This window comes from Juglans regia, unplaced genomic scaffold, assembly GCF_001411555.2.
Source record: "Juglans regia cultivar Chandler unplaced genomic scaffold, Walnut 2.0 Scaffold_793, whole genome shotgun sequence".
Classification (NCBI taxonomy): Eukaryota; Viridiplantae; Streptophyta; class Magnoliopsida; order Fagales; family Juglandaceae; genus Juglans; species Juglans regia.
In genome coordinates this window covers 13817-39021 of record NW_023362858.1, presented here as the reverse complement: position 1 = coordinate 39021, position 25205 = coordinate 13817, and the positions used below count along the sequence as shown (strand labels likewise).

The 25205-nt window shown below is 48.1% G+C and overlaps 70 non-coding genes and 9 pseudogenes across 70 annotated transcripts; all 79 read right to left on the bottom strand.

Annotated features, from left to right (window-relative positions):
* Positions 1 to 12: 12 nt before the first annotated feature.
* Positions 13 to 131, bottom strand: LOC118346415. Its single transcript, XR_004799733.1, has one exon. It is a non-coding gene; the product is annotated as a 5S ribosomal RNA (ribosomal RNA).
* Positions 132 to 321: 190 nt separating this feature from the next.
* On the bottom strand, positions 322 to 440 carry LOC118346465. Its single transcript, XR_004799766.1, has one exon. It is a non-coding gene; the product is annotated as a 5S ribosomal RNA (ribosomal RNA).
* Positions 441 to 630: 190 nt separating this feature from the next.
* On the bottom strand, positions 631 to 749 carry LOC118346403. Its single transcript, XR_004799721.1, has one exon. It is a non-coding gene; the product is annotated as a 5S ribosomal RNA (ribosomal RNA).
* Positions 750 to 933: 184 nt separating this feature from the next.
* Positions 934 to 1052, bottom strand: LOC118346460. Its single transcript, XR_004799761.1, has one exon. It is a non-coding gene; the product is annotated as a 5S ribosomal RNA (ribosomal RNA).
* A 190-nt stretch (positions 1053 to 1242) lies between these two features.
* Positions 1243 to 1361, bottom strand: LOC118346422. The gene has a single exon (XR_004799740.1). It is a non-coding gene; the product is annotated as a 5S ribosomal RNA (ribosomal RNA).
* A 190-nt stretch (positions 1362 to 1551) lies between these two features.
* Positions 1552 to 1670, bottom strand: LOC118346454. The gene has a single exon (XR_004799755.1). It is a non-coding gene; the product is annotated as a 5S ribosomal RNA (ribosomal RNA).
* A 190-nt stretch (positions 1671 to 1860) lies between these two features.
* Positions 1861 to 1979, bottom strand: LOC118346414. The gene has a single exon (XR_004799732.1). It is a non-coding gene; the product is annotated as a 5S ribosomal RNA (ribosomal RNA).
* Positions 1980 to 2169: 190 nt separating this feature from the next.
* On the bottom strand, positions 2170 to 2288 carry LOC118346382. The gene has a single exon (XR_004799700.1). It is a non-coding gene; the product is annotated as a 5S ribosomal RNA (ribosomal RNA).
* A 187-nt stretch (positions 2289 to 2475) lies between these two features.
* On the bottom strand, positions 2476 to 2594 carry LOC118346490. Its single transcript, XR_004799791.1, has one exon. It is a non-coding gene; the product is annotated as a 5S ribosomal RNA (ribosomal RNA).
* Positions 2595 to 2784: 190 nt separating this feature from the next.
* LOC118346476 lies at positions 2785 to 2903 on the bottom strand. Its single transcript, XR_004799777.1, has one exon. It is a non-coding gene; the product is annotated as a 5S ribosomal RNA (ribosomal RNA).
* A 190-nt stretch (positions 2904 to 3093) lies between these two features.
* Positions 3094 to 3212, bottom strand: LOC118346473. Its single transcript, XR_004799774.1, has one exon. It is a non-coding gene; the product is annotated as a 5S ribosomal RNA (ribosomal RNA).
* A 190-nt stretch (positions 3213 to 3402) lies between these two features.
* On the bottom strand, positions 3403 to 3521 carry LOC118346400. The gene has a single exon (XR_004799718.1). It is a non-coding gene; the product is annotated as a 5S ribosomal RNA (ribosomal RNA).
* A 190-nt stretch (positions 3522 to 3711) lies between these two features.
* LOC118346397 lies at positions 3712 to 3830 on the bottom strand. The gene has a single exon (XR_004799715.1). It is a non-coding gene; the product is annotated as a 5S ribosomal RNA (ribosomal RNA).
* A 190-nt stretch (positions 3831 to 4020) lies between these two features.
* LOC118346385 lies at positions 4021 to 4139 on the bottom strand. The gene has a single exon (XR_004799703.1). It is a non-coding gene; the product is annotated as a 5S ribosomal RNA (ribosomal RNA).
* Positions 4140 to 4329: 190 nt separating this feature from the next.
* LOC118346448 lies at positions 4330 to 4448 on the bottom strand (annotated as a pseudogene).
* A 190-nt stretch (positions 4449 to 4638) lies between these two features.
* On the bottom strand, positions 4639 to 4757 carry LOC118346378. Its single transcript, XR_004799696.1, has one exon. It is a non-coding gene; the product is annotated as a 5S ribosomal RNA (ribosomal RNA).
* Positions 4758 to 4947: 190 nt separating this feature from the next.
* Positions 4948 to 5066, bottom strand: LOC118346459. The gene has a single exon (XR_004799760.1). It is a non-coding gene; the product is annotated as a 5S ribosomal RNA (ribosomal RNA).
* A 189-nt stretch (positions 5067 to 5255) lies between these two features.
* LOC118346380 lies at positions 5256 to 5374 on the bottom strand. The gene has a single exon (XR_004799698.1). It is a non-coding gene; the product is annotated as a 5S ribosomal RNA (ribosomal RNA).
* A 190-nt stretch (positions 5375 to 5564) lies between these two features.
* On the bottom strand, positions 5565 to 5683 carry LOC118346468. Its single transcript, XR_004799769.1, has one exon. It is a non-coding gene; the product is annotated as a 5S ribosomal RNA (ribosomal RNA).
* Positions 5684 to 5873: 190 nt separating this feature from the next.
* On the bottom strand, positions 5874 to 5992 carry LOC118346484. Its single transcript, XR_004799785.1, has one exon. It is a non-coding gene; the product is annotated as a 5S ribosomal RNA (ribosomal RNA).
* Positions 5993 to 6181: 189 nt separating this feature from the next.
* LOC118346444 lies at positions 6182 to 6300 on the bottom strand (annotated as a pseudogene).
* A 190-nt stretch (positions 6301 to 6490) lies between these two features.
* Positions 6491 to 6609, bottom strand: LOC118346408. The gene has a single exon (XR_004799726.1). It is a non-coding gene; the product is annotated as a 5S ribosomal RNA (ribosomal RNA).
* Positions 6610 to 6796: 187 nt separating this feature from the next.
* LOC118346483 lies at positions 6797 to 6915 on the bottom strand. The gene has a single exon (XR_004799784.1). It is a non-coding gene; the product is annotated as a 5S ribosomal RNA (ribosomal RNA).
* A 190-nt stretch (positions 6916 to 7105) lies between these two features.
* Positions 7106 to 7224, bottom strand: LOC118346450 (annotated as a pseudogene).
* A 190-nt stretch (positions 7225 to 7414) lies between these two features.
* LOC118346488 lies at positions 7415 to 7533 on the bottom strand. The gene has a single exon (XR_004799789.1). It is a non-coding gene; the product is annotated as a 5S ribosomal RNA (ribosomal RNA).
* A 190-nt stretch (positions 7534 to 7723) lies between these two features.
* Positions 7724 to 7842, bottom strand: LOC118346374. The gene has a single exon (XR_004799692.1). It is a non-coding gene; the product is annotated as a 5S ribosomal RNA (ribosomal RNA).
* A 190-nt stretch (positions 7843 to 8032) lies between these two features.
* Positions 8033 to 8151, bottom strand: LOC118346472. The gene has a single exon (XR_004799773.1). It is a non-coding gene; the product is annotated as a 5S ribosomal RNA (ribosomal RNA).
* Positions 8152 to 8341: 190 nt separating this feature from the next.
* Positions 8342 to 8460, bottom strand: LOC118346467. The gene has a single exon (XR_004799768.1). It is a non-coding gene; the product is annotated as a 5S ribosomal RNA (ribosomal RNA).
* A 190-nt stretch (positions 8461 to 8650) lies between these two features.
* On the bottom strand, positions 8651 to 8769 carry LOC118346435 (annotated as a pseudogene).
* Positions 8770 to 8959: 190 nt separating this feature from the next.
* On the bottom strand, positions 8960 to 9078 carry LOC118346462. The gene has a single exon (XR_004799763.1). It is a non-coding gene; the product is annotated as a 5S ribosomal RNA (ribosomal RNA).
* Positions 9079 to 9267: 189 nt separating this feature from the next.
* LOC118346395 lies at positions 9268 to 9386 on the bottom strand. Its single transcript, XR_004799713.1, has one exon. It is a non-coding gene; the product is annotated as a 5S ribosomal RNA (ribosomal RNA).
* A 190-nt stretch (positions 9387 to 9576) lies between these two features.
* On the bottom strand, positions 9577 to 9695 carry LOC118346442 (annotated as a pseudogene).
* A 190-nt stretch (positions 9696 to 9885) lies between these two features.
* On the bottom strand, positions 9886 to 10004 carry LOC118346405. The gene has a single exon (XR_004799723.1). It is a non-coding gene; the product is annotated as a 5S ribosomal RNA (ribosomal RNA).
* A 190-nt stretch (positions 10005 to 10194) lies between these two features.
* LOC118346429 lies at positions 10195 to 10313 on the bottom strand. Its single transcript, XR_004799747.1, has one exon. It is a non-coding gene; the product is annotated as a 5S ribosomal RNA (ribosomal RNA).
* Positions 10314 to 10503: 190 nt separating this feature from the next.
* LOC118346419 lies at positions 10504 to 10622 on the bottom strand. The gene has a single exon (XR_004799737.1). It is a non-coding gene; the product is annotated as a 5S ribosomal RNA (ribosomal RNA).
* Positions 10623 to 11352: 730 nt separating this feature from the next.
* LOC118346471 lies at positions 11353 to 11471 on the bottom strand. Its single transcript, XR_004799772.1, has one exon. It is a non-coding gene; the product is annotated as a 5S ribosomal RNA (ribosomal RNA).
* Positions 11472 to 11660: 189 nt separating this feature from the next.
* LOC118346469 lies at positions 11661 to 11779 on the bottom strand. Its single transcript, XR_004799770.1, has one exon. It is a non-coding gene; the product is annotated as a 5S ribosomal RNA (ribosomal RNA).
* A 189-nt stretch (positions 11780 to 11968) lies between these two features.
* On the bottom strand, positions 11969 to 12087 carry LOC118346475. Its single transcript, XR_004799776.1, has one exon. It is a non-coding gene; the product is annotated as a 5S ribosomal RNA (ribosomal RNA).
* A 189-nt stretch (positions 12088 to 12276) lies between these two features.
* Positions 12277 to 12395, bottom strand: LOC118346376. Its single transcript, XR_004799694.1, has one exon. It is a non-coding gene; the product is annotated as a 5S ribosomal RNA (ribosomal RNA).
* Positions 12396 to 12584: 189 nt separating this feature from the next.
* LOC118346478 lies at positions 12585 to 12702 on the bottom strand. The gene has a single exon (XR_004799779.1). It is a non-coding gene; the product is annotated as a 5S ribosomal RNA (ribosomal RNA).
* A 182-nt stretch (positions 12703 to 12884) lies between these two features.
* Positions 12885 to 13003, bottom strand: LOC118346371. The gene has a single exon (XR_004799689.1). It is a non-coding gene; the product is annotated as a 5S ribosomal RNA (ribosomal RNA).
* A 188-nt stretch (positions 13004 to 13191) lies between these two features.
* On the bottom strand, positions 13192 to 13310 carry LOC118346456. Its single transcript, XR_004799757.1, has one exon. It is a non-coding gene; the product is annotated as a 5S ribosomal RNA (ribosomal RNA).
* Positions 13311 to 13499: 189 nt separating this feature from the next.
* LOC118346396 lies at positions 13500 to 13618 on the bottom strand. Its single transcript, XR_004799714.1, has one exon. It is a non-coding gene; the product is annotated as a 5S ribosomal RNA (ribosomal RNA).
* Positions 13619 to 13808: 190 nt separating this feature from the next.
* On the bottom strand, positions 13809 to 13927 carry LOC118346418. Its single transcript, XR_004799736.1, has one exon. It is a non-coding gene; the product is annotated as a 5S ribosomal RNA (ribosomal RNA).
* Positions 13928 to 14116: 189 nt separating this feature from the next.
* On the bottom strand, positions 14117 to 14235 carry LOC118346494. The gene has a single exon (XR_004799795.1). It is a non-coding gene; the product is annotated as a 5S ribosomal RNA (ribosomal RNA).
* Positions 14236 to 14425: 190 nt separating this feature from the next.
* Positions 14426 to 14544, bottom strand: LOC118346373. Its single transcript, XR_004799691.1, has one exon. It is a non-coding gene; the product is annotated as a 5S ribosomal RNA (ribosomal RNA).
* Positions 14545 to 14734: 190 nt separating this feature from the next.
* On the bottom strand, positions 14735 to 14853 carry LOC118346461. Its single transcript, XR_004799762.1, has one exon. It is a non-coding gene; the product is annotated as a 5S ribosomal RNA (ribosomal RNA).
* Positions 14854 to 15042: 189 nt separating this feature from the next.
* Positions 15043 to 15161, bottom strand: LOC118346436 (annotated as a pseudogene).
* Positions 15162 to 15351: 190 nt separating this feature from the next.
* LOC118346493 lies at positions 15352 to 15470 on the bottom strand. Its single transcript, XR_004799794.1, has one exon. It is a non-coding gene; the product is annotated as a 5S ribosomal RNA (ribosomal RNA).
* A 190-nt stretch (positions 15471 to 15660) lies between these two features.
* LOC118346386 lies at positions 15661 to 15779 on the bottom strand. The gene has a single exon (XR_004799704.1). It is a non-coding gene; the product is annotated as a 5S ribosomal RNA (ribosomal RNA).
* A 190-nt stretch (positions 15780 to 15969) lies between these two features.
* Positions 15970 to 16087, bottom strand: LOC118346486. Its single transcript, XR_004799787.1, has one exon. It is a non-coding gene; the product is annotated as a 5S ribosomal RNA (ribosomal RNA).
* A 190-nt stretch (positions 16088 to 16277) lies between these two features.
* On the bottom strand, positions 16278 to 16396 carry LOC118346452 (annotated as a pseudogene).
* Positions 16397 to 16586: 190 nt separating this feature from the next.
* On the bottom strand, positions 16587 to 16705 carry LOC118346455. The gene has a single exon (XR_004799756.1). It is a non-coding gene; the product is annotated as a 5S ribosomal RNA (ribosomal RNA).
* A 190-nt stretch (positions 16706 to 16895) lies between these two features.
* On the bottom strand, positions 16896 to 17014 carry LOC118346485. Its single transcript, XR_004799786.1, has one exon. It is a non-coding gene; the product is annotated as a 5S ribosomal RNA (ribosomal RNA).
* Positions 17015 to 17204: 190 nt separating this feature from the next.
* LOC118346491 lies at positions 17205 to 17323 on the bottom strand. Its single transcript, XR_004799792.1, has one exon. It is a non-coding gene; the product is annotated as a 5S ribosomal RNA (ribosomal RNA).
* A 190-nt stretch (positions 17324 to 17513) lies between these two features.
* LOC118346377 lies at positions 17514 to 17632 on the bottom strand. Its single transcript, XR_004799695.1, has one exon. It is a non-coding gene; the product is annotated as a 5S ribosomal RNA (ribosomal RNA).
* Positions 17633 to 17822: 190 nt separating this feature from the next.
* LOC118346433 lies at positions 17823 to 17941 on the bottom strand. The gene has a single exon (XR_004799751.1). It is a non-coding gene; the product is annotated as a 5S ribosomal RNA (ribosomal RNA).
* A 190-nt stretch (positions 17942 to 18131) lies between these two features.
* On the bottom strand, positions 18132 to 18250 carry LOC118346453. Its single transcript, XR_004799754.1, has one exon. It is a non-coding gene; the product is annotated as a 5S ribosomal RNA (ribosomal RNA).
* A 189-nt stretch (positions 18251 to 18439) lies between these two features.
* Positions 18440 to 18558, bottom strand: LOC118346487. The gene has a single exon (XR_004799788.1). It is a non-coding gene; the product is annotated as a 5S ribosomal RNA (ribosomal RNA).
* Positions 18559 to 18748: 190 nt separating this feature from the next.
* Positions 18749 to 18867, bottom strand: LOC118346480. Its single transcript, XR_004799781.1, has one exon. It is a non-coding gene; the product is annotated as a 5S ribosomal RNA (ribosomal RNA).
* A 189-nt stretch (positions 18868 to 19056) lies between these two features.
* Positions 19057 to 19175, bottom strand: LOC118346379. The gene has a single exon (XR_004799697.1). It is a non-coding gene; the product is annotated as a 5S ribosomal RNA (ribosomal RNA).
* Positions 19176 to 19365: 190 nt separating this feature from the next.
* On the bottom strand, positions 19366 to 19484 carry LOC118346416. Its single transcript, XR_004799734.1, has one exon. It is a non-coding gene; the product is annotated as a 5S ribosomal RNA (ribosomal RNA).
* A 190-nt stretch (positions 19485 to 19674) lies between these two features.
* LOC118346489 lies at positions 19675 to 19793 on the bottom strand. The gene has a single exon (XR_004799790.1). It is a non-coding gene; the product is annotated as a 5S ribosomal RNA (ribosomal RNA).
* A 190-nt stretch (positions 19794 to 19983) lies between these two features.
* On the bottom strand, positions 19984 to 20102 carry LOC118346394. Its single transcript, XR_004799712.1, has one exon. It is a non-coding gene; the product is annotated as a 5S ribosomal RNA (ribosomal RNA).
* Positions 20103 to 20292: 190 nt separating this feature from the next.
* LOC118346431 lies at positions 20293 to 20411 on the bottom strand. The gene has a single exon (XR_004799749.1). It is a non-coding gene; the product is annotated as a 5S ribosomal RNA (ribosomal RNA).
* Positions 20412 to 20601: 190 nt separating this feature from the next.
* LOC118346417 lies at positions 20602 to 20720 on the bottom strand. The gene has a single exon (XR_004799735.1). It is a non-coding gene; the product is annotated as a 5S ribosomal RNA (ribosomal RNA).
* Positions 20721 to 20910: 190 nt separating this feature from the next.
* On the bottom strand, positions 20911 to 21029 carry LOC118346428. Its single transcript, XR_004799746.1, has one exon. It is a non-coding gene; the product is annotated as a 5S ribosomal RNA (ribosomal RNA).
* Positions 21030 to 21219: 190 nt separating this feature from the next.
* On the bottom strand, positions 21220 to 21338 carry LOC118346451 (annotated as a pseudogene).
* Positions 21339 to 21527: 189 nt separating this feature from the next.
* Positions 21528 to 21646, bottom strand: LOC118346470. The gene has a single exon (XR_004799771.1). It is a non-coding gene; the product is annotated as a 5S ribosomal RNA (ribosomal RNA).
* A 190-nt stretch (positions 21647 to 21836) lies between these two features.
* On the bottom strand, positions 21837 to 21955 carry LOC118346430. Its single transcript, XR_004799748.1, has one exon. It is a non-coding gene; the product is annotated as a 5S ribosomal RNA (ribosomal RNA).
* Positions 21956 to 22145: 190 nt separating this feature from the next.
* LOC118346424 lies at positions 22146 to 22264 on the bottom strand. The gene has a single exon (XR_004799742.1). It is a non-coding gene; the product is annotated as a 5S ribosomal RNA (ribosomal RNA).
* Positions 22265 to 22451: 187 nt separating this feature from the next.
* On the bottom strand, positions 22452 to 22570 carry LOC118346411. Its single transcript, XR_004799729.1, has one exon. It is a non-coding gene; the product is annotated as a 5S ribosomal RNA (ribosomal RNA).
* Positions 22571 to 22760: 190 nt separating this feature from the next.
* On the bottom strand, positions 22761 to 22879 carry LOC118346398. The gene has a single exon (XR_004799716.1). It is a non-coding gene; the product is annotated as a 5S ribosomal RNA (ribosomal RNA).
* Positions 22880 to 23373: 494 nt separating this feature from the next.
* On the bottom strand, positions 23374 to 23492 carry LOC118346407. The gene has a single exon (XR_004799725.1). It is a non-coding gene; the product is annotated as a 5S ribosomal RNA (ribosomal RNA).
* A 187-nt stretch (positions 23493 to 23679) lies between these two features.
* On the bottom strand, positions 23680 to 23798 carry LOC118346409. The gene has a single exon (XR_004799727.1). It is a non-coding gene; the product is annotated as a 5S ribosomal RNA (ribosomal RNA).
* A 190-nt stretch (positions 23799 to 23988) lies between these two features.
* On the bottom strand, positions 23989 to 24107 carry LOC118346401. Its single transcript, XR_004799719.1, has one exon. It is a non-coding gene; the product is annotated as a 5S ribosomal RNA (ribosomal RNA).
* Positions 24108 to 24296: 189 nt separating this feature from the next.
* On the bottom strand, positions 24297 to 24415 carry LOC118346423. Its single transcript, XR_004799741.1, has one exon. It is a non-coding gene; the product is annotated as a 5S ribosomal RNA (ribosomal RNA).
* A 190-nt stretch (positions 24416 to 24605) lies between these two features.
* Positions 24606 to 24724, bottom strand: LOC118346391. Its single transcript, XR_004799709.1, has one exon. It is a non-coding gene; the product is annotated as a 5S ribosomal RNA (ribosomal RNA).
* A 190-nt stretch (positions 24725 to 24914) lies between these two features.
* LOC118346437 lies at positions 24915 to 25033 on the bottom strand (annotated as a pseudogene).
* Between the last annotated feature and the right edge of the window lie 172 nt (positions 25034 to 25205).

Genomic DNA, 25205 nt, shown 5'->3' with positions numbered 1-25205 from the left:
AAACAAAAACGAGGGGTGCAACACGACGACATCCGAGGAGGTCCCCCATCCTAGTACTACTCTCGCCCAAGCAAGCTTGACTGCAGAGTTCTGATGGGATCCGGTGCATTAGTGCTGGTATGATCGCACCCATCAAACTAATTATTTAAAATTCATATAATCCTAGGGCGACCTACATGCGTATTTCTGATCCCAATGCGAACCGTCGGTCTGATCGAAACCCTTTGCTACGCGGTGGGCAGGGCGCGATTTTTCGAAAAATCGACTTCCGAGTGGTCCTTCTTGTCAATTCCTCTCGCAAGGCGGAAAAAACAAAAACGAGGGGTGCACCACGAGGACTTCCCAGGAGGTCACCCATCCTAGTACTACTCTCGCCCAAGCACGGTTAACTGCGGAATTCTAATGGGATCCGGTGCATTAGTGCTGGTATGATCGCACCCATCAAACTAATTATTTAAAATTCATATAATCCTAGTGCGACGTACTAGCGTCTTTTCGATCCAAATGCGAACCGGCGATCTGATCGAAACCCTTGGCTACGCGCTGGGCAGGGCGCTATTTTCCTAAAAATCCACTCCCAAGTTGTCCTTCTTGTAAATTCGCCTCGTAAGGCGGAAAAAACAAAAACGAGGGGTGCAACATGAGGACTTCCCAGGAGGTCTCCCATCCTAGTACTACTCTCGCCCAAGCACGATTAAATGCGGAGTTGAAATGGGATCCGGTGCATTAGTGCTGGTATGATCGCACCCGTCAAACTAATTATTTAAAATTCATATAATCCTAGTGCGACGTAGACAATGTTTTCCGATCCGTAACCGGCGACTGGATTAAACCCATAGCTACGCGATGGGCAGGGCGCGATTTTCCTAAAAATCCACTCCCGAGTTGTCCTTCTTGTCAATTCCTCTCCCAAGGCGGAAAAAACAAAAACGAGGGGTGCAACACGAGGACTTCCCAGGAGGTGACCCATCCTAGTACTACTCTCGCCCAAGCACGCTTAACTGCGGAGTTCTGATGGGTTCCGGTGCATTTGTGCTAGTATGATCGCACCCATCAAACCAATTATTTAAAATTCATATAATCCTAGGGCGACCTACTAGCGTATTTCCGATCCCAATGCGAACCGGCGATGTGATCGAAACCCTTGGCTACGCGCTGGGCAGGGCGCGATTTTCCTAAAAATCCACTCCCAAGTTGTCCTTCTTGTAAATTCCTCTCGCAATGCGGAAAAAACAAAAACAAGGGGTGCAACATGAGGACTTCCCAGGAGGTCACCCATCCTAGTACTACTCTCGCCCAAGCACGATTAAATGCGGAGTTGAAATGGGATCCGGTGCATTAGTGCTGGTATGATCGCATCCGTCAAACTAATTATTTAAAGTTCATATAATCCTAGTGCGACGTACTAGCGTCTTTCCGATCCAAATGCGAACCGGCGATCTGATCGAAACCCATAGCTACGCGATGGGCAGGGCGCGATTTTCCTAAAAATCCACTCCCGAGTTGTCCTTCTTGTCAATTCCTCTCACAAGGCGGAAAAAACAAAAACGAGGGGTGCAACACGAGGACTTCCCAGGAGGTGACCCATCCTAGTACTACTCTCGCCCAAGCACGCTTAACTGCGGAGTTCTGATGGGTTCCGGTGCATTTGTGCTGGTATGATCGCACCCATCAAACCAATTATTTAAAATTCATATAATCCTAGGGCGACCTACTAGCATATTTCCGATCCCAATGCGAACCGGTGATCTGATCGAAACCCTTGGCTACGCGATGGGCAGGGCGCGATTTTCCTAAAAATCCACTCCCAAGTTGTCCTTCTTGTAAATTTCTCTCGCAATGCGGAAAAAACAAAAACGAGGGGTGCAACACGACGACATCCGAGGAGGTCCCCCATCCTAGTACTACTCTCGCCCAAGCAAGCTTGACTGCAGAGTTCTGATGGGATCCGGTGCATTAGTGCTGGTATGATCGCACCCATCAAACTAATTATTTAAAATTCATATAATCCTAGGGCGACCTACATGCGTATTTCTGATCCCAATGCGAACCGTCGGTCTGATCGAAACCCTTTGCTACGCGGTGGGCAGGGCGCGATTTTTCGAAAAATCGACTTCCGAGTGGTCCTTCTTGTCAATTCCTCTCGCAAGGCGGAAAAAACAAAAACGAGGGGTGCACCACGAGGACTTCCCAGGAGGTCACCCATCCTAGTACTACTCTCGCCCAAGCACGGTTAACTGCGGAATTCTAATGGGATTCGGTGCATTAGGGCTGGTATGATCGCACCCATCAAACTAATTATTTAAAATTCTCATAATCCTAGTGCGCGACGTTATTGCCGCCTTTTCATCCAAATGCTAACCGGCCGACTGACGAAACCTGGCTACCGGGCGCGTGGCGCGATTTTCCTAAAAATTCACTCCCAAGTTGTCCTTCCTGTAAATTCCTCTCGCAAGGCGGAAAAAACAAAAACGAGGGGTGCAACACGAGGACTTCCCAGGAGGTCACCCATCCTAGTACTACTCTCGCCCAAGCACGATTAAATGCGGAGTTGAAATGGGATCCGGTGCATTAGTGCTGGTATGATCGCACCCGTCAAACTAATTATTTAAAATTCATATAATCCTAGTGCGACGTACTAGCGTCTTTCCGATCCAAATGCGAACAGGCGATCTGATCGAAACCCATAGCTACGCGATGGGCAGGGCTCGATTTTCCTAAATATCCACTCCCGAGTTGTCCTTCTTGTCAATTCCTCTCACAAGGCGGAAAAAACAAAAACGAGGGGTGCAACACGAGGACTTCCCAGGAGGTGACCCATCCTAGTACTACTCTCGCCCAAGCACGCTTAACTGCGGAGTTCTGATGGGTTTCGGTGCATTTGTGCTGGCATGATCGCACCCATCAAACCAATTATTTAAAATTCATATAATCCTAGGGCGACCTACTAGCGTATTTCCGATCCCAATGCGAACCGGCGATCTGATCGAAACCCTTGGCAACGCGATGGGCAGGGCGCGATTTTCCTAAAAATCCACTCCCAAGTTGTCCTTCTTGTAAATTCCTCTCGCAAGGCGGAAAAAACAAAAACGAGGGGTGCACCACGAGGACTTCCCAGGAGGTCACCCATCCTAGTACTACTCTCGCCCAAGCACGGTTAACTGCGGAATTCTAATGGGATCCGGTGCATTAGTGCTGGGATGATCGCACCCATCAAACTAATTATTTAAAATTCATATAATGCTAGGGCGACCTACATGCGTATTTTCGATCCCAATGCGAACCGGCGATCTGATCGAAACCCTTGGCTACGCGATGGGCAGGGCGCGATTTTTCAAAAAATCCACTTCCGAGTGGTCCTTCTTGTCAATTCCTCTCGCAAGGCGGAAAAAACAAAAACGAGGGGTGCACCACGAGGACTTTCCAGGAGGTCACCCATCCTAGTACTACTCTCGCCCAAGCACGGTTAACTGCGGAATTCTAATGGGATCAGGTGCATTAGTGCTGGGATGATCGCACCCATCAAACTAATTGTTTAAAATTCTTATAATCCTAGTGCGATGTACTAGCATCTTTCCCATCCAAATGCGAACCGGCGATCTGATCGAAACCCTTGGCTACGCGCTGGGCAGGGCGCGATTTTTCTAAAAATCCACTCCCAAGTTGTCCATCTTGTAAATTCGCCTCGTAAGGTGGAAAAAACAAAAACGAGGGGTGCAACATGAGGACTTCCCAGGAGTTCACCCATCCTAGTACTACTCTCGCCCAAGCAAGCTTGAATGCGGAGTTCTGATGGGATCCGGTGCATTAGTGCTGGTATGATCGCACCCATCAAACTAATTATTTCAAATTCATATAATCCTAGTGCGACGTACTAGCGTCTTTCCGATCCAAATGCGAACCAGCGATCTGATCGAAACCCATAGCTACGCGATGGGCAGGGCGCGATTTTCCTAAAAATCCACTCCCGAGTTGTCCTTCTTGTCAATTCCTCTCGCAAGGCGGAAAAAACAAAAACGAGGGGTGCAACACGAGGACTTCCCAAGTGGTCACACATCCTACTACTACTCTCGCCCAAGCACGGTTAAATGTGGAGTTCAAATGGGATCCAGTGCATTAGTGCTGGTATGATCGCACCCATCAAAGTAATTATTTAAAATTCATATAATCCTAGGGCGACCTACTAGCGTATTTCCGATCCCAATGCGAACCGGCGATCTGATCGAAACCCTTGGCTACACGATGGGCAGGGCGCGATTTTCCTAAAAATCCACTCCCAAGTTGTCCTTCTTGTAAATTCCTCTCGCAAGGCGGAAAAAATAAAAACGAGGGGTGCAACACGACGACATCCGAGGAGGTCCCCCATCCGAGTACTACTCTCACCCAGGCAAGCTTGACTGTAGAGTTCTGATGGGATCCGGTGCATTAGTGCTGGTATGATCGCACCCATCAAACAAATTATTTAAAATTCATATAATCCTAGGGCGACCAACATGCGTATTTTCGATCCCAATGCGAACCGGCGATCTGATCGAAACCCTTGGCTACGCGATGGGCAGGGCGCGATTTTTCGAAAAATCCACTTCCGAGTGGTCCTTCTTGTCAATTCCTCTCGCAAGGCGGAAAAAACAAAAACGAGGGGTGCACCACGAGGACTTCCCAGGAGGTCACCCATCCTAGTACTACTCTCGCCCAAGCACGGTTAACTGCGGAATTCTAATGGGATCAGGTGCATTAGTGCTGGGATGATCGCACCCATCAAACTAATTGTTTAAAATTCTTATAATCCTAGTGCGATGTACTAGCATCTTTCCCATCCAAATGCGAACCGGCGATCTGATCGAAACCCATAACTACGCGATGGGCAAGGCTCGATTTTCCTAAAAATCTACTCCCGAGTGGTCCTTCTTGTCAATTCCCCTCACAAGGGGGAAAAAACAAAAACGAGGGGTGCAACACGAGGACTTCCTAGGAGGTCACCCATCCTAGTACTACTCTCGCCCAAGCACGCTTAGCTGCGGAGTTCTGATGGGATCCGGTGCATTAGTGCTGGTATGATCGCTACCATCAAACCAATTATTTAAAATTCATATAATCCTAGGGCGACCGACTAGCGTATTTCCGATCCCAATGCAAACCGGCGATCTGATCGAAACCCTTGGCTACGCGGTGGGCAGGGCGCGATTTTTCTAAAAATCACTCCCAAGTTGTCCTTCTTGTAAATTCGCCTCGTAAGGCGGAAAAAACAAAAACGAGGGGTGCAACATGAGGACTTCCCAGGAGGTCACCCATCCTAGTACTACTCTCGCCCAAGCAAGCTTGAATGCGGAGTTCTGATGGGATCCGGTGCATTAGTGCTGGAATGATCGCACCCATCAAACTAATTATTTCAAATTCATATAATCTTAGGGCGACCTACTAGCGTATTTCCGATCCCAATGCGAACCGGCGATCTGATCGAAACCCTTGGCTACACGATGGGAAGGGCGTGATTTTCCTAAAAATCCACTCCCGAGTCGTCCTTATTGTCAATTCCTCTCGCAAGGCGGAAAAAACAAAAACGAGGGGTGCAACACGAGGACTTCCCAGGAGGTGACCCATCCTAGTACTACTCTCGCCCAAGCACGCTTAACTGCGGAGTTCTGATGGGTTCCGGTGCATTTGTGCTGGTATGATCGGACCCATCAAACCAATTATTTAAAATTCATATAATCCTAGGGCGACCAAATAGCGTATTTCCGATCCCAATGCAAACCGGCGATCTGATCGAAACCCTTGGCTACGCGCTGGGCAGGGCGCGATTTTCCTAAAAATCCACTCCCAAGTTGTCCTTCTTGTAAATTCGCCTCGTAAGGTGGAAAAAACAAAAACGAGGGGTGCAACATGAGGACTTCCCAGGAGGTCACCCATCCTAGTACTACTCTCGCCCAAGCAAGCTTGAATGCGGAGTTCTGATGGGATCCGGTGCATTAGTGCTGGTATGATCGCACCCATCAAACTAATTATTTCAAATTCATATAATCTTAGGGCGACCTACTAGCGTATTTTCGATCCCAATGCGAACCGGCGATCTGATCGAAACCCTTGGCTACCGCGATGAAGCGGTATGATTTTCCTAAAAAATCACTCAGAATTGGCATGGTAATCAATTCCTCTCGCAAGGCGGAAAAAACAAAAACGAGGGGTGCAACACGAGGACTTCGCAGGAGGTCACCCATCCTAGTACTACTCTCTCCCAAGCACGGTAAAATGCGGAGTTCAAATGGGATCCGGTGCATTACTGCTGGTATGATCGCCCCCGTCAAAGTTATTATTTAAAATTCATATAATCCTAGTGCGACGTACTAGCGTCTTTTCGATCCAAATGCGAACCGGCGATCTGATCGAAACCCATATCTACACGATCGGCAGGGCGCGATTTTCCTAAAAATCCACTCCCGAGGTGTCCTTCTTGTCAATTCCTCTCGCAAAGCGGAGAAAACAAAAACGAGGGGTGCAACACGAGGACTTCCCAGGAGGTCACACATCCTACTACTACTCTCGCCCAAGCACGGTTAAATGCGGAGTTCAAATGGGATCTAGTGCATTAGTGCTGGTATGATCGCACCCATCAAAGTAATTATTTCAAATTCATATAATCCTAGGGCGACCTACTAGCGTATTTCCGATCCCAATGCGAACTGGCGATCTGATCGAAACCCTTGGCTACACGATGGGCAGGGCGCAATTTTCCTAAAAATCCACTCCCGTGTGGTCCTTTTTGTCAATTCCTATCGCAAGGAAAAAACAAAAACGAGGGGTGCAACACGAGGACTTCCCAGGAGGTCACCCATCCTAGTACTACTCTCGCCCAAGCACGGTAAAATGCGGAGTTCAAATGGGATCCAGTGCATTAGTGCTGGTATGATCGCACCCGTCAAACTAATTATTTAAAATTCATATAATCCAAGTGTGACGTACTAGCGTCTTTCCGATCCATATGCGAACCAGCGATCTGATCGAAACCAATAGCTACGCGATGGGCTGGGCGCGATTTTCCTAAGAATCCACTCCCTAGTTGTCCTTATTGTCAATGCCTCTCCTAATGCGGAAAAAACAAAAACGTGGGGTGCAACACGAGGACTTACTAGGAGGTGACCCATCCTAGTACAACTCTCGCCCAAGCACGCTTAACTGCGGAGTCTTGATGGGTTCTGGTGCAGTTGTGCTGGTATGATCGTACCCATCAAACCAATTATTTAAAATTCATATAATCCTAGGGCGACCTACTAGCGTATTTCCGATCCCAATGCGAACCGGCGATCTTATCGAAACCCATAGCTACGCGATCAGCAGGGCGCGATTTTCCCAAAAATCCACTCCCGAGTGGTCCTTATTGTCAATTCCTCTCGCAAGGCGGAAAATACAAAAACGAGGGGTGCAACACGAGGACTTCCCAGGAGGTCACCCATCCTAGTACTACTCTCGCCCAAGCACGATTAAATGCGGAGTTGAAATGGGATCCGGTGCATTAGTGCTGGTATGATCGCACCCGTCAAACTAATTATTTAAAATTCATATAATCCTAGTGCGACGTACTAGCATCTTTCCGATCCAAATGCGAATCGGCGATCTGATCGAAACCCTTGGCTACGCGATGGGCAGGGCGCGATTTTCCTAAAAATCCACTCCCAAGTTGTCCTTCTTGTAAATTCCTCTCGCAAGGCGGAAAAAACAAAAACGAGGGGTGCACCACGAGGACTTCCCAAGAGGTCACCCATCCTAGTACTACTCTCGCCCAAGCATGGTTAACTGCGGAATTCTAATGGGATCCGGTGCATTAGTGCTGGGATGATCGCACCCATCAAACTAATTATTTAAAATTCATATAATCCTAGGGCGACCTACATGCGTATTTTCGATCCCAATGCGAACCGGCGATCTAATCGAAACCCTTGGCTACGCGATGGGAAGGGCGCGATTTTTTGAAAAATCCACTTCCGAGTGGTCCTTCTAGTCAATTCCTCTCGCAAGGCGGAAAAAACAAAAACGAGGGGTGCACCACGAGGACTTCCCAGGAGGTCACCCATCCTAGTACTACTCTCGCCCAAGCACGGTTAACTGCGGAATTCTAATGGGATCCGGTGCATTAGTGCTGGGATGATCGCACCCATCAAACTAATTGTTTAAAATTCTTATAATCCTAGTGCGATGTACTAGCATCTTTCCCATCCAAATGCGAACCGGCGATCTGATCGAAACCCATAACTACGCGATGGGCAAGGCTCGATTTTCCTAAAAATCTACTCCCGAGTGGTCCTTCTTGTCAATTCCCCTCACAAGGTGGAAAAAACAAAAACGAGGGGTGCAACACGAGGACTTCCTAGGAGGTCACCCATCCTAGTACTACTCTCGCCCAAGCACGCTTAGCTGCGGAGTTCTGATGGGATCCGGTGCATTAGTGCTGGTATGATCGCAACCATCAAACCAATTATTTAAAATTCATATAATCCTAGGGCGACCAAATAGCGTATTTCCGATCCCAATGCAAACCGGCGATCTGATCGAAACCCTTGGCTACGCGCTGGGCAGGGCGCGATTTTCCTAAAAATCCACTCCCAAGTTGTCCTTCTTGTAAATTCGCCTCGTAAGGCGGAAAAAACAAAAACGAGGGGTGCAACATGAGGACTTCCTAGGAGTTCACCCTTCCTAGTACTACTCTTGCCCAAGCAAGCTTGAATGCGGAGTTCTGATGGGATCCGGTGCATTATTGCTGGTATGATCGCACCCATCAAAGTAATTATTTCAAATTCATATAATCCTAGTACGACGTACTAGCGTCTTTCCGATCCAAATGCGAACCAGCGATCTGATCGAAACCCATAGCTACGCGATGGGCAGGGCGCGATTTTCCTAAAAATCCACTCCCGAGTTGTCCTTCTTGTCAATTCCTCTCACAAGGCGGAAAAAACAAAAACGAGGGGTGCAACACGAGGACTTCCCAGGAGGTGACCCATCCTAGTACTACTCTTGCCCAAGCACGCTTAACTGCGGAGTTCTGATGGGTTCCGGTGCATTTGTGCTGGTATGATCGCACCCATCAAACCAATTATTTAAAATTCATATAATCCTAGGGCGACCTACTAGCGTATTTCCGATCCAATGCGAACCGTTGATCTAATCGAAACCCTTGGCTACGCGATGGGCAGGGCGCGATTTTCCTAAAAATCCACTCCCAAGTTGTCCTTCTTGTAAATTCGTCTCGTAAGGCGGAAAAAACAAAAACGAGGCGTGCAACATGAGGACTTCCCAGGAGGTCACCCATCCTAGTACTACTCTCGCCCAAGCAAGCTTGAATGCGGAGTTCTGATGGGATCCGGTGCATTAGTGCTGGTATGATCGCAACCATCAAACTAATTATTTCAAATTCATATAATCTTAGGGCGACCTACTAGCGTATTTTCGATCCCAATGCGAACCGGCGATCTGATCGAAACCCTTGGCTACACGATGGGCAGGGCGCGATTTTCCTAAAAATCCACTCCCGAGTGGTCCTTATTGTCAATTCCTCTCGCAAGGCGGAAAAAACAAAAGCGAGGGGTGCAACACGAGGACTTCGCAGGAGGTCACCCATCCTAGTACTACTCTCTCCCAAGCACGGTAAAATGCGGAGTTCAAATGGGATCCGGTGCATTACTGCTGGTATGATCGCCCCCGTCAAAGTTATTATTTAAAATTCATATAATCCTAGTGCGACGTACTAGCGTCTTTTCGATCCAAATGCGAACCGGCGATCTGATCGAAACCCATATCTACACGATCGGCAGGGCGCGATTTTCCTAAAAATCCACTCCCGAGTTGTCCTTCTTGTCAATTCCTCTCGCAAGGCGGAAAAAACAAAAACGAGGGGTGCAACACGAGGACTTCCCAGGAGGTCACACTTCCTACTACTACTCTCGCCCAAGCACGGTTAAATGCGGAGTTCAAATGGGATCCAGTGCATTAGTGCTGGTATGATCGCACCCATCAAAGTAATTATTTCAAATTCATATAATCCTAGGGCGACCTACTACCGTATTTCCGATCCCAATGGGTACCGACGATCTGATCGAAACCCTTGGCTACACGATGGGCAGGGCGCAATTTTCCTAAAAATCCACTCCCGAGTGGTCCTTATTGTCAATTCCTCTCGCAAGGCGGAAAAAACAAAAACGAGGGGTGCAACATGAGGACTTCGCAGGAGGTCACCCATCCTAGTACTACTCTCTCCCAAGCACGGTAAAATGCGGAGTTCAAATGGGATCCGGTGCATTACTGCTGGTATGATCGCACCCGTCAAAGTAATTATTTAAAATTCATATAATCCTAGTGCGACGTACTAGCGCCTTTTCGATCCAAATGTGAACCGGCGATCTGATCGAAACCAATAGCTACGCGATGGGCAGGGCGCGATTTTCCTAAGAATCCACTCCCTAGTTGTCCTTATTGTCAATGCCTCTCCCAAGGCGGAAAAAACAAAAACGTGGGGTGCAACACGAGGACTTCCCAGGAGGTGACCCATCCTAGTACAACTCTCGCCCAAGCACGCTTAACCGCGGAGTCCTGATGGGTTCTGGTGCAGTTGTGCTGGTATGATCGTACCCAACAAACCAATTATTTAAAATTCATATAATAATACCTATTAGTTTATTTCCATCTCAATGCTAACTCAAGCATCTAAAACCTTACAATACGATAAAGGTAATGATTAAAAAACTAAATTCATTTCTTGTCAATTCTTGCTTAAAAATAAAAAACAGGGGTGCACCACCAGGACCTCCTGCAGAGGCTCGCCCATCCTAGTACTACTCTCAAGCATGGTTAATCATGGAATTTAGATCCGCGCTATGCCGATGATCGCACTTATCAAACTGATTATTTAAAATTCATAATCCTGGGGTTCATCATGATATCCTACGCGTAACCGCTATCTAATTCAAAACCTTGCTGAAGGGGAAGGCGCCATTTTTGAAAAATCAATTCTCCAGGTCTCTGTAGTCAATTCCCTTCTCTAGCATGAAAACAAAACGTAGGGGTACCAGGACTTCCTGTGAGGTCACCCATCCTAGTACTACTTCCTCAGCCCAAGCACGCGTTAACTCATGGAATTCTGGGATCCTAAGTGTATTAGCGTGCCGTGGGATGATCACCCATCAAACCAATCATTAAAATTATATAACTTAGGCCATACGCTTATTTTCGATCCCAATGCGAACCGGCGATCTAATCGAAACCCTTGGCTACGCGATGGGAAGGGCGCGATTTTTTGAAAAATCCACTTCCGAGTGGTCCTTCTAGTCAATTCCTCTCGCAAGGCGGAAAAAACAAAAACGAGGGGTGCACCACGAGGACTTCCCAGGAGGTCACCCATCCTAGTACTACTCTCGCCCAAGCACGGTTAACTGCGGAATTCTAATGGGATCCGGTGCATTAGTGCTGGGATGATCGCACCCATCAAACTAATTGTTTAAAATTCTTATAATCCTAGTGCGATGTACTAGCGTCTTTCCGATCCAAATGCGAACCGGCGATCTGATCGAAACCCATATCTACACGTTCGGCAGGGCGCGATTTTTCACAAAATCCACTCCCGAGTTGTCCTTCTTGTCAATTCCTCTCGCAAGGCGAAAAAAGAAAAACGAGGGGTGCAACAGGAGGACTTCCCAGGAGGTCACCCATCCTAGTACTACTCTCGCCTAAGCACGCTTAACTGCGGAGTTCTGATGGGATCCGGTGCATTAGTGCTGGTATGATCGCACACATCAAACAAATTACTTAAAATTCAAATAATCCTTGAGCGACATACTAGCGTCCTTCCGATCCCAATCCAAACGGAGATCTGATCCAAACCCATCGCTACGCGATGGGCAGGGCGAGATTTTCCCAAAAATCCACTCCCGAGTGGTCCTTCTTATCAATTCCTCTTGCAAGGCGGAAAAAAAAAAAACGAGGGGTGCAACACGAGGACTTCCGAGGAGGTCACCCATCCTAGTACTACTCTCAACCAAGCACGGTTAACTGCGGAGTTCTAATGGGATCCGGTGCATTAGTGCTGGTATGATCGCACCCATCAAACTAATTCCTTAAAATTCAAATAATCCTTGAGCGACATACTAGCGTCCTTCCGATCCCAATCCAAACGGAGATCTGATCCAAACCCATCGCTACGCGATGGGCAGGGCGAGATTTTCCCAAAAATCCACTCCCGAGTGGTCCTTCTTGTCAATTTATCTCGCAAGGCGGAAAAAACAAAAACGAGGGGTGCAACACGAGGACTTCCCAGGAGGTCACTCATCCTAGTACTACACTCGCCCAAGCACGCTTAGCTGCGGATTTCTGATGGGATCCGCTGCATTAGTGCTGGTATGATCGCAACCATCAAACTAATTACTTAAAATTCAAATAATCCTTGAGCGACATACTAGCGTCCTTCCGATCCCAATCCAATCGGAGATCTGATCCAAACCCATGGCTACGCGATGGGCAGGGCGAGATTTTCCGAAAAATCCACTCCCGAGTGGTCCTTCTTGTCAATTTATCTCGCAAGGCGGAGAAAACAAAAACGAGGGGTGCAACACGAGGACTTCCAGGAGGTCACCCATCCTAGTACTACTCTCGCCCAAGCACGCTTAACTGCGGAGTTCTGATGGGATCCGGTGCATTAGTGCTGGTATGATCGCACCCATCAAACTTATTTCTTAAAATTCAAATAATCCTTGGTGACATACTACCGTCCTTCGATCCCAATCCAAAGCGGAGTCTGAGTCCAAACCCATCGCTTCTGCTTGATAGGAGGGCGAATTTTCCCAAAATCCACTCCCAGTGGTCCTTCTTGTCAATTCCTCTTGCAAGAAAAACAAAAACGAGGGGTGCAACACGAGGACTTCCCAGGAGGTCACCCATCCTAGTACTACTCTCGCCCAAGCACGCTTAACTGCGGAGTTCTGATGGGATCCGGTGCATTAGTGCTGGTATGATCGCACCATCAAACTAATTACTTAAAATTCATATAATCCTTGAGCGACATACTAGCGTCCATCCGATCCCAATCCAAACAGAGATCTGATCCAAACCCATGGCTACGCGATGGGCAGGGCGAGATTTCCCGAAAAATCCACTCCCGAGTGGTCCTTCTTGTCAATTTATCTCGCAAGGCGGAAAAAACAAAAACGAGGGGTGCAACACGAGGGCTTCCCAGGAGGGCACCCATCCTAGTACTACTCTCGCCCAAGCACGCTTAACTGCGGAGTTCTGATGGGATCCGGTGCATTAGTGCTGGTATGATCGCACCCATCAAACTAATTACTTAAAATTCAAATAATCCATGAGCGACATACTAGCGTCCTTCCGATCCCAATCCAAACGGAGATCTGATCCAAACACATCGCTACGCGATGGGCAGGGCGAGATTTTCCCAAAAATCCACTCCCGAGTGGTCCTTCTTGTCAATTCCTCTTGCAAGGCGGAAAAAACAAAAACGAGGGGTGCAACACGAGGACTTCCGAGGAGGTCACCCATCCTAGTACTACTCTCAACCAAGCACGGTTAATTGCGGAGTTCTAATGGGATCCGGTGCATTAGTGCTGGTATGATCGCGCCCATCAAACTAATTATTTAAAATTCATATAATCCAAGTGTGACGTACTAGCGTCTTTCCGATCCAAATGCGAACCGGCGATCTGATCGAAACCAATAGCTACGAGATGGGCAGGGCGCGATTTTCCTAAGAATCCACTCCCGAGTTGTCCTTATTGTCAATGCCTCTCCCAAGGCGGAAAAAACAAAAACGAGGGGTGCAACACGAGGACTTCCCAGGAGGTGACCCATCCTAGTACAACTCTCGCCCAAGCACGCTTAACCGCGGAGTCCTGATGGGTTCTGGTGCAGTTGTGCTGGTATGATCGTACCCAACAAACCAATTATTTAAAATTCATATAATCCTTGGGCGACCTACTAGCGTATTTCCGATCCCAATGCGAACCGGCGATCAGATCGAAACCCTTGGCTACGGGATGGGCAGGGCGCGATTTTCGAAAAATCCACTCCCGAGTGGTCCTTCTTGTCAATTCCTCTTGCAAGGCGGAAAAAACAAAAACGAGGGGTGCAACACGAGGACTTCCGAGGAGGTCACCCATCCTAGTACTACTCTCAACCAAGCACGGTTAACTGCGGAGTTCTAATGGGATCCGGTGCATTAGTGCTGGTATGATCGCGCCCATCAAACTAATTATTTAAAATTCATATAATCCTAGTGCGACGTACTAGCGTCTTTCCGATCCAAATGCGAACCGGCGATCTGATCAAAACCCATAGCTACGCGATCGGCAGGGCGCGATTTTCCTAAAAATCCACTCCCGAGTGGTCCTTATTGTCAATTCCTCTCGCAAGGCGGAAAAAACAAAAACGAGGGGTGCAACACGGGGACTTCCCAGGAGGTCACCCATCCTAGTACTACTCTCGCCCAAGCACGGTTAAATGCGGAGTTGAAATGGGATCCGGTGCATTAGTGCTGGTATGATCGCACCCGTCAAACTAATTATTTAAAATTCATATAATCCTAGTGCGAAGTACTAGCGTATTTCCGATCCAAATGCGAACCAGCGATCTGATCGAAACCCATAGCTACGCGATGGGCAGGGCGCGATTTTCCTAAAAATCCACTCTCGAGTGGTCCTTCTTGTCAATTCCTCTCACAAGGTGGAAAAAACAAAAACGAGGGGTGCAACACGAGGACTTCCCAGGAGGTCACCCATCCTAGTACTACACTCGCCCAAGCACGCTTAGCTGCGGAGTTCTGATGGGATCCGCTGCATTAGTGCTGGTATGATCGCAACCATCAAACCAATTATTTAAAATTCATATAATCCTAGGCGACCTACTAGCGTATTTCCGATCCCAATGCGAACCGGCGATCTGATCGAAACCCTTGGCTACGCGCTGGGCAGGGCGCGATTTTCCTAAAAATCCACTCCCAAGTTGTCCTTCTTGTAAATTCCTCTCGCAATGCGAAAAAAACAAAAACGAGGGGTGCAACACGACGACATCCGAGGAGGTCCCCCATCCTAGTACTACTCTCGCCCAAGCAAGCTTGACTGCAGAGTTCTGATGGGATCCGGTGCATTAGGGCTGGTATGATCGCACCCATCAAACTAATTATTTAAAATTCATATAATCCTAGGGCGACCTACATGCGTATTTCTGATCCCAATGCGAACCGGCGATCTGATCGAAACCCTTGGCTACGCGGTGGGCAGGGCGCGATTTTTCGAAAAATCGACTTCCGAGTGGTCCTTCTTGTCAATTCCTCTCGCAAGGCGGAAAAAACAAAAACGAGGGGTGCAACACGAGGACTTCCGAGGAGGTCACCCATCCTAGTACTACTCTCAACCAAGCACGGTTAACTGCGGAGTTCTAATGGGATCCGGTGCATTAGTGCTGGTATGATCGCGCCCATCAAACTAATTATTTAAAATTCATATAATCCAAGTGCGACGTACTAGCGTCTTTCCGATCCAAATGCGAACCGGCGATCTGATCGAAACCAATAGCTACGCGATGGGCAGGGCGCGATTTTCCTAAGAATCCACTCCCTAGTTGTCCTTATTGTCAATGCCTCTCCCAAGGCGGAAAATACAAAAACGAGGGGTGCAACACGAGGACTTCCCAGGAGGTCACCCATCCTAGTACTACTCTCGCCCAAGCACGATTAAATGCGGAGTTGAATTGGGATCCGGTGCATTAGTGCTGGTATGATCGCACCCGTCAAACTAATTATTTAAAATTCATATAATCCTAGTGCGACGTACTAGCGTCTTTCCGATCCAAATGCGAACCGGCGATCTGATCGAAACCCATAGCTACGCGATGGGCAGGGCGCGATTTTCATAAAAATCCACTCCCGAGTTGTCCTTCTTGTCAATTCCTCTCACTGGGCGGAAAAAACAAAAACGAGGGGTGCAACACGAGGACTTCCCAGGAGGTCACCATCCTAGTACTACTCTCGCCCTAGCACGCTTAACTGCGGAGTTCTGATGGGTTTCGGTGCATTTGTGCTGGTATGATCGCACCCATCAAACCAATTATTTAAAATTCATATAATCCTAGGGCGACCTACTAGCGTATTTCCGATCCCAATGCGAACCAGTGATCTGATCGAAACCCTTGGCTACGCGATGGGCAGGGCGCGATTTTCCTAAAAATCCACTCCCAAGTTGTCCTTCTTGTAAATTCCTCTCGCAATGCGGAAAAAACAAAAACGAGGGGTGCAACTCGACGACATCCGAGGAGGTCCCCCATCCGAGTACTACTCTCGCCCAAGCAAGCTTGACTGCAGAGTTCTGATCGGATCCGGTGCATTAGTGCTGGTATGATCGCACCAATCAAACTAATTATTTAAAATTCATATAATCCTAGTGCGACGTACTAGCGTCTTTCCGATCCAAATGCGAACCGGCGATCTAATCGAAACCCATAGCTACGCGATGGGCAGGGCGCGATTTTCCTAAAAATCCACTCACGAGTTGTCCTTCTTGTCAATTCCTCTCACAAGGCGGAAAAAACAAAAACGAGGGGTGCAACACGAGGACTTCCCAGGAGGTGACCCATCCTAGTACTACTCTCGCCCAGGCACGCTTAACTGCGGAGTTCTGATGGGTTCCGGTGCATTTGTGCTGGTATGATCGCACCCATCAAACCAATTATTTAAAATTCATATAATCCTAGGGCGACCTACTAGCGTATTTCCGATCCCAATCCGAACCGGTGATCTGATCGAAACCCTTGGCTACGCGATGGGCAGGGCGCGATTTTCCTAAAAATCCACTCCCAAGTTGTCCTTCTTGTAAATTCCTCTCGCAAGGCGGAAAAAACAAAAACGAGGGGTGCACCACGAGGACTTCCCAGGAGGTCACCCATCCTAGTACTACTCTCGCCCAAGCACGGTTAACTGCGGAATTCTAATGGGATCCGGTGCATTAGTGCTGGGATGATCGCACTCATCAAACTAATTATTTAAAATTCTTATAATCCTAGTGCGACGTACTAGCGTCTTTCCCATGCAAATGCAAACCGGCGATCTGATCGAAAGCCATAGGTACGCGATGGGCAGGGCGCGATTTTCCTAAAAATCCACTCCCAAGTTGTCCTTCTTGTAAATTCCTCTCGCAAGGCGGAAAAAACAAAAACGAGGGGTGCACCACGAGGACTTCCCAGGAGGTCACCCATCCTAGTACTACTCTCGCCCAAGCATGGTTAACTGCGGAATTCTAATGGGATCCGGTGCATTAGTGCTGGGATGATCGCACCCATCAAACTAATTATTTAAAATTCATATAATCCTAGGGCGACCTACATGCGTATTTTCGATCCCAATGCGAACCGGCGATCTGATCGAAACCCTTGGCTACGCGATGGGAAGGGCGCGATTTTTCGAAAAATCCACTTCCGAGTGGTCCTTCTTGTCAATTCCTCTCGCAAGGCGAAAAAAACAAAAACGAGGGGTGCACCACGAGGACTTCCCAGGAGGTCACCCATCCTAGTACTACTCTCGCCCAAGCACGCTTAGCTGCGGAGTTCTGATGGGATCCGGTGCATTAGTGCTGGTATGATCGCAACCATCAAACCAATTATTTAAAATTCATATAATCCTAGGGCGACCGACTAGCGTATTTCCGATCCCAATGCGAACCGGCGATCTGATCGAAACCCTTGGCTACGCGCTGGGCAGGGCGCGATTTTTCTAAAAATCCACTCCCAAGTTGTCCTTCTTGTAAATTCGCCGAGTAAGGCGGAAAAAACAAAAACGAGGGGTGCAACACGAGGACTTCGCAGGAGGTCACCCATCCTAGTACTACTCTCTCCCAAGCACGGTAAAATGCGGAGTTCAAATGGGATCCGGTGCATTACTGCTGGTATGATCGCACCCGTCAAAGTAATTATTTAAAATTCATATAATCCTAGTGCGACGTACTAGCGCCTTTTCGATCCAAATGTGAACCGGCGATCTGATCGAAACCAATAGCTACGTGATGGGCAGGGCGCGATTTTCCTAAGAATCCACTCCCGAGTTGTCCTTATTGTCAATACCTCTCCCAAGGCGGAAAAACCAAAAACGAGGGGTGCAACACGAGGACTTCCCAGGAGGTGACCCATCCTAGTACTACTCTCGCCCAAGCACGCTTAACTGCGGAGTTCTGATGGGTTCCGGTGCATTTGTGCTGGTATGATCGCACCCATCAAACCAATTATTTAAAATTCATATAATCCTAGGGCGACCTACTAGCGTATTTCCGATCCCAATGGAAACCGGCGATCTGATCGAAACCCTTGGCTACACGATGGGCAGGGCGCAATGTTCCTAAAAATCCACTCCCGAGTGGTCCTTATTGTCAATTCCTCTCGCAAGGCGGAAAAAACAAAAAAGAGGGTGCAACACGAGGACTTCCCAGGAGGTCACCCATCCTAGTACTACTCTCGCCCAAGCACGGTAAAATGCGGAGTTCAAATGGGATCCGGTGCACTAGTGCTGGTATGATCGCACCCGTCAAACTAATTATTTAAAATTCATATAATCCAAGTGCGACGTACTAGCTTCTTTCCGATCCAACTGCGAACCGGCGATCTGATCGAAACCAATAGCTACGCGATGGGCAGGGCGCGATTTTCCTAAGAATCCACTCCCGAGTTGTCCTTATTGTCAATGGCTCTCCCAAGGCGGAAAAAACAAAAACGAGGGGTGCAACACGAGGACTTCCCAGGAGGTCACCCATCCTAGTACTACTCTCGCCCAAGCACGCTTAACTGCGGAGTGCTGATGGGTTCTGGTGCAGTTGTGCTGGTATGATCGTACCCATCAAACCAATTATTTAAAATTCATATAATCCTAGGGCGACCTACTAGCGTATTTCCGATCCCAATGCGAACCGGCGATCAGATCGAAACCCTTGGCTACGCGATGGGCAGGGCGCGATTTTCGAAAAATCCACTCCCGAGTGGTCCTTCTTGTCAATTCCTCTTGCAAGGCGGAAAAAACAAAAACGAGGGGTGCAACACGAGGACTTCCCAGGAGGTCACCCATCCTAGTACTACTCTCAACCAAGCACGGTTAACGGCGGAGTTCTAATGGGATCCGGTGCCTTAGTGCTGGTATGATCGCGCCCATCAAACTAATTATTTAAAATTCATATAATCCTAGTGCGACGTACTAGCGTCTTTCCGATCCAAATGCGAACCGGCGATCTGATCGAAACCCAAAGCTACGCGATCGGCAGGGCGCGATTTTCCTAAAAATCCACTCCCGAGTGGTCCTTATTGTCAATTCCTCTCGCAAGGCGGAAAAAACAAAAACGAGGGGGGCAACACGAGGACTTCCCAGGAGGTCACCCATCCTAGTACGACTCTCGCCCAAGCACGGTTAAATGCGGAGTTGAAATGGGATCCGGTGCATTAGTGCTGGTATGATCGCACCCGTCAAACTAATTATTTAAAATTCATATAATCCTAGTGCGACGTACTAGCGTCTTTCCGATCCAAATGCGAACCAGCGATCTGATCGAAACCCATAGCTAGGCGATGGGCAGGGCGCGATTTTCCTAAAAATCCACTCTCGAGTGGTCCTTCTTGTCAATTCCTCTCACAAGGTGGAAAAAACAAAAACGAGGGGTGCAACACGAGGACTTCCCAGGAGGTCACCCATCCTAGTACTACTCTCGCCCAAGCACGCTTAGCTGCGGAGTTCTGATGGGATCCGGTGCATTAGTGCTGGTACGATCGCAACCATCAAACCAATTATTTAAAATTCATATAATCCTAGGGCGACCTACTAGCGTATTTCCGATCCCAATGCGAACCGGCGATCTGATCGAAACCCTTGGCTACGCGCTGGGCAGGGCGCGATTTTCCTAAAAATCCACTCCCAAGTTGTCCTTCTTGTAAATTCGCCTCGTAAGGCGGAAAAAACAAAAACGAGGGGTGCAACATGAGGACTTCCCAGGAGGTCACCCATCCTAGTACTACTCTCGCCCAAGCAAGCTTGAATGCGGAGTTCTGATGGGATCCGGTGCATTAGTGCTGGTATGATCGTACCCATCAAACTAATTATTTCAAATTCATATAATCTTAGGGCGACCTACTAGCGTATTTCCGATCCCAATGCGAACCGACGATCTGATCGAAACCCTTGGCTACACGATGGGCAGGGCGCGATTTTCTTAAAAATCCACTCCCGAGTGGTCCTTATTGTCAATTCCTCTCGCAAGGCGGAAAAAACAAAAACGAGGGGTGCAACACGAGGACTTCGCAGGAGGTCACCCATCCTAGTACTACTCTCTCCCAAGCACGGTAAAATGCGGAGTTCAAATGGGATCCGGTGCATTACTGCTGGTATGATCGCACCCGTCAAAGTAATTATTTAAAATTCATATAATCCTAGTGCGACGTACTAGCGCCTTTTCGATCCAAATGTGAACCGGCGATCTGATCGAAACCAATAGCTACGCGATGGGCAGGGCGCGATTTTCCAAAAAATCCACTCCCGAGTTGTCCTTCTTGTCAATTCCTCTCGCAAGGCGGAAAAAACAAAAACGAGGGGTGCAACACGAGGACTTCCCAGGAGGTCACACATCCTACTACTACTCTCGCCCAAGCATGGTTAAATGCGGAGTTCAAATGGGATCCAGTGCATTAGTGCTGGTATGATCGCACCCATCAAAGTAATTATTTCAAATTCATATAATCCTAGGGCGGCCTACTAGCATATTTCCGATCCGAATGCGAACCGGCGATCTGATCGAAACCCTTGGCTACACGATGGGCAGGGCGCAATTTTCCTAAAAATCCACTCCCGAGTCGTCCTTATTGTCAATTCCTCTCGCAAGGCGGAAAAAACAAAAACGAGGGGTGCAACATGAGGACTTCGCAGGAGGTCACCCATCCTAGTACTACTCTCTCCCAAGCACGGTAAAATGCGGAGTTCAAATGGGATCCGGTGCATTACTGCTGGTATGATCGCACCCGTCAAAGTTATTATTTAAAATTCATATAATCCTAGTGCGACGTACTAGCGTCTTTTCGATCCAAATGCGAACCGGCGATCTGATCGAAACCAATAGCTACGAGATGGGCAGGGCGCAATTTTCCTAAGAATCCACTCCCGAGTTGTCCTTATTGTCAATGCCTCTCCCAAGGCGGAAAAAACAAAAACGTGGGGTGCAACACGAGGACTTCCCAGGAGGTGACCCATCCTAGTACAACTCTCGGCCAAACACGCTTAACTGCGTAGTCCTGATGGGTTCTGGTGCAGTTGTGCTGGTATGATCGTACCCATCAAACCAATTATTTAAAATTCATATAATCCTAGGGCGACCTACTAGCGTATTTCCGATCCGAATGCGAACCGGCGATCTGATCGAAACCCTTAGCTACGCGATGGGCAGGGCGCGATTTTCGAAAAATCCACTCCCGAGTGGTCCTTCTTGTCAATTCCTCTTGCAAGGCGGAAAAAACAAAAACGAGGGGTGCAACACGAGGACTTCCGAGGAGATCACCCATCCTAGTACTACTCTCGCCCAAGCACGCTTGAATGCGGAGTTCTGATGGGATCCGGTGCATTAGTGCTGGTATGATCGCACCCATCAAACTAATTATTTCAAATTCATATAATCTTAGGGCGACCTACTAGCGTATTTCCGATCCCAATGCGAACCGGCGATCTGATCGAAACCCTTGGCTACATGATGGGCAGGGCGCGATTTTCCTAAAAATCCACTCCCGAGTGGTCCTTATTGTCAATTCCTCTCGCAAGACGGAAAAAACAAAAACGAGGGGTGCAACACGAGGACTTCGCAGGAGGTCACCCATCCTAGTACTACTCTCTCCCAAGCACGGTAAAATGCGGAGTTCAAATGGGATCCGGTGCATTACTGCTGGTATGATCGCACCCGTCAAAGTAATTATTTAAAATTCATATAATCCTAGTGCGACGTACTAGCGCCTTTTCGATCCAAATGTGAACCGGCGATCTGATCGAAACCAATAGCTACGCGATGGGCAGGGCGCGATTTTCCAAAAAATCCACTCCCGAGTTGTCCTTCTTGTCAATTCCTCTCGCAAAGCGGAGAAAACAAAAACGAGGGGTGCAACACGAGGACTTCCCTGGAGGTCACACATCCTACTACTACTCTCGCCCAAGCACGGTTAAATGCGGAGTTCAAATGGGATCTAGTGCATTAGTGCTGGTATGATCGCACCCATCAAAGTAATTATTTCAAATTCATATAATCCTAGGGCGACCTACTAGCGTATTTCCGATCCCAATGCGAACCGGTGATCTGATCGAAACCCTTGGCTACACGATGGGCAGGGCGCAATTTTCCTAAAAATCCACTCCCGAGTGGTCCTTTTTGTCAATTCCTCTCGCAAGGAAAAAACAAAAACGATGGGTGCAACACGAGGACTTCCCAGGAGGTCACCCATCCTAGTACTACTCTCGCCCAAGCACGGTAAAATGCGGAGTTCAAATGGGATCCAATGCATTAGTGCTGGTATGATCGCACCAGTCAAACTAATTATTTAAAATTCATATAATCCAAGTGCGACGTACTAGCGTCTTTCCGATCCAAATGCGAACCGGCGATCTGATCGAAACCAATAGCTACGCGATGGGCCGGGCGCGATTTTCCTAAGAATCCACTCCCTAGTTGTCCTTATTGTCAATGCCTCTCCCAAGGCGGAAAAAACAAAAACGTGGGGTGCAACACGAGGACTTCCCAGGAGGTGACCCATCCTAGTACAAGTCTCGCCCAAGCACGCTTAACTGCGGAGTCCTGATGGGTTCTGGTGCAGTTGTGCTGGTATGATCGTACCCATCAAACCAATTATTTAAAATTCATATAATCCTAGGGCGCCCTACTAGCGTATTTCCGATCCCAATGCGAACCGGCGATCTGATTGAAACCCATGGCTACTGATGTATGTATGCCATTTTCTAAAAATCCATCCCGAAGTGGTCCTCTTGTCAATTCCTTCCTCGCAAGGCGAAAAACAAAAACGAGGTGCAACACGCAGGACTTCAAGTAGAGTTCACTCCATCATCCTAGTACTACTTTCCCGCTAACGAAAATGCCAGTTCAAATGGGATCCGGTGCATTACTGCTGGTATGATCGCACCCGTCAAAGTAATTATTTAAAATTCATATAATCCTAGGGCGACGTACTAGCGTCTTTTCGATCCAAATGCGAACCGGCGATCTGATCGAAACCCATATCTACACGATCGGCAGGGCGCGATTTTCTTAAAAATCCACTCCCGAGTTGTCCTTCTTGTCAATTCCTCTCGCAAAGCGGAGAAAACAAAAACGAGGGGTGCAACACGAGGACTTCCCAGGAGGTCACACATCCTACTACTACTCTCGCCCAAGCACGGTTAAATGCGGAGTTCAAATGGGATCTAGTGCATTAGTGCTGGTATGATCGCACCCATCAAAGTAATTATTTCAAATTCATATAATCCTAGGGCGACCTACTAGCGTATTTCCGATCCCAATGCGAACCGGTGATCTGATCGAAACCCTTGGCTACACGATGGGCAGGGCGCAATTTTCCTAAAAATCCACTCCCGAGTGGTCCTTTTTGTCAATTCCTCTCGCAAGGAAAAAACAAAAACGATGGGTGCAACACGAGGACTTCCCAGGAGGTCACCCATCCTAGTACTACTCTCGCCCAAGCACGGTAAAATGCGGAGTTCAAATGGGATCCAATGCATTAGTGCTGGTATGATCGCACCAGTCAAACTAATTATTTAAAATTCATATAATCCAAGTGCGACGTACTAGCGTCTTTCCGATCCAAATGCGAACCGGCGATCTGATCGAAACCAATAGCTACGCGATGGGCCGGGCGCGATTTTCCTAAGAATCCACTCCCTAGTTGTCCTTATTGTCAATGCCTCTCCCAAGGCGGAAAAAACAAAAACGTGGGGTGCAACACGAGGACTTCCCAGGAGGTGACCCATCCTAGTACAACTCTCGCCCAAGCACGCTTAACTGCGGAGTCCTGATGGGTTCTGGAGCAGTTGTGCTGGTATGATCGTACCCATCAAACCAATTATTTAAAATTCATATAATCCTAGGGCGCCCTACTAGCGTATTTCCGATCCCAATGCGAACCGGCGATCTGATCGAAACCCATGGCTACGCGATGGGCAGGGCGCGATTTTCGAAAAATCCACTCCCGAGTGGTCCTTCTTGTCAATTCCTCTTGCAAGGCGGAAAAAACAAAAACGAGGGGTGCAACACGAGGACTTCCGAGGAGGTCACCCATCCTAGTACTACTCTCAACCAAGCACGGTTAATTGCGGAGTTCTAATGGGATCCGGTGCATTAGTGCTGGTATGATAGCGCCCATCAAACTAATTATTTAAAATTCATATAATCCAAGTGTGACGTACTAGCGTCTTTTCGATCCAAATGCGAACCGGCGATCTGATCGAAACCAATAGCTACGCGATGGGCAGGGCGCGATTTTCCTAAGAATCCGCTCCCTAGTTGTCCTTATTGTCAATGCCTCTCCCAAGGCGGAAAAAACAAAAACGTGGGGTGCAACACGAGGACTTCCCAGGAGGTGACCCATCCTAGTACAACTCTCGCCCAAGCACGCTTAACTGCGGAGTCCTGATGGGTTCTGGTGCAGTTGTGCTGGTATGATCGTACCCATCAAACCAATTATTTAAAATTCATATAATCCTAGTGCGACGTACTAGCGTCTTTCCGATCCAAATGCGAACCGGCGATTTGCTCGAAACACATAGCTACGTGATGGGCAGGGCGCGATTTTTCTAAAAATCCACTCGCAAGTTGTCCTTCTTGTAAATTCCTCTCGCAAGGCGGAAAAAACAAAAACGAGGGGTGCACCACGAGGACTTCCGAGGAGGTCACCCATCCTAGTACTACTCTCGCCCAAGCACGGTTAAATGCGGAGTTGAAATGGGATCCGGTGCATTAGTGCTTGTATGATCGCACCCGTCAAACTAATTATTTAAAATTCATATAATCCAAGTGCGACGTACTAGCGTCTTTCCGATCCAAATGCGAACCGGCGATCTGATCGAAACCAATAGCTACGTGATGGGCAGGGCGCGATTTTCCTAAGAATCCACTCCCTAGTTGTCCTTATTGTCAATGCCTCTCCCAAGG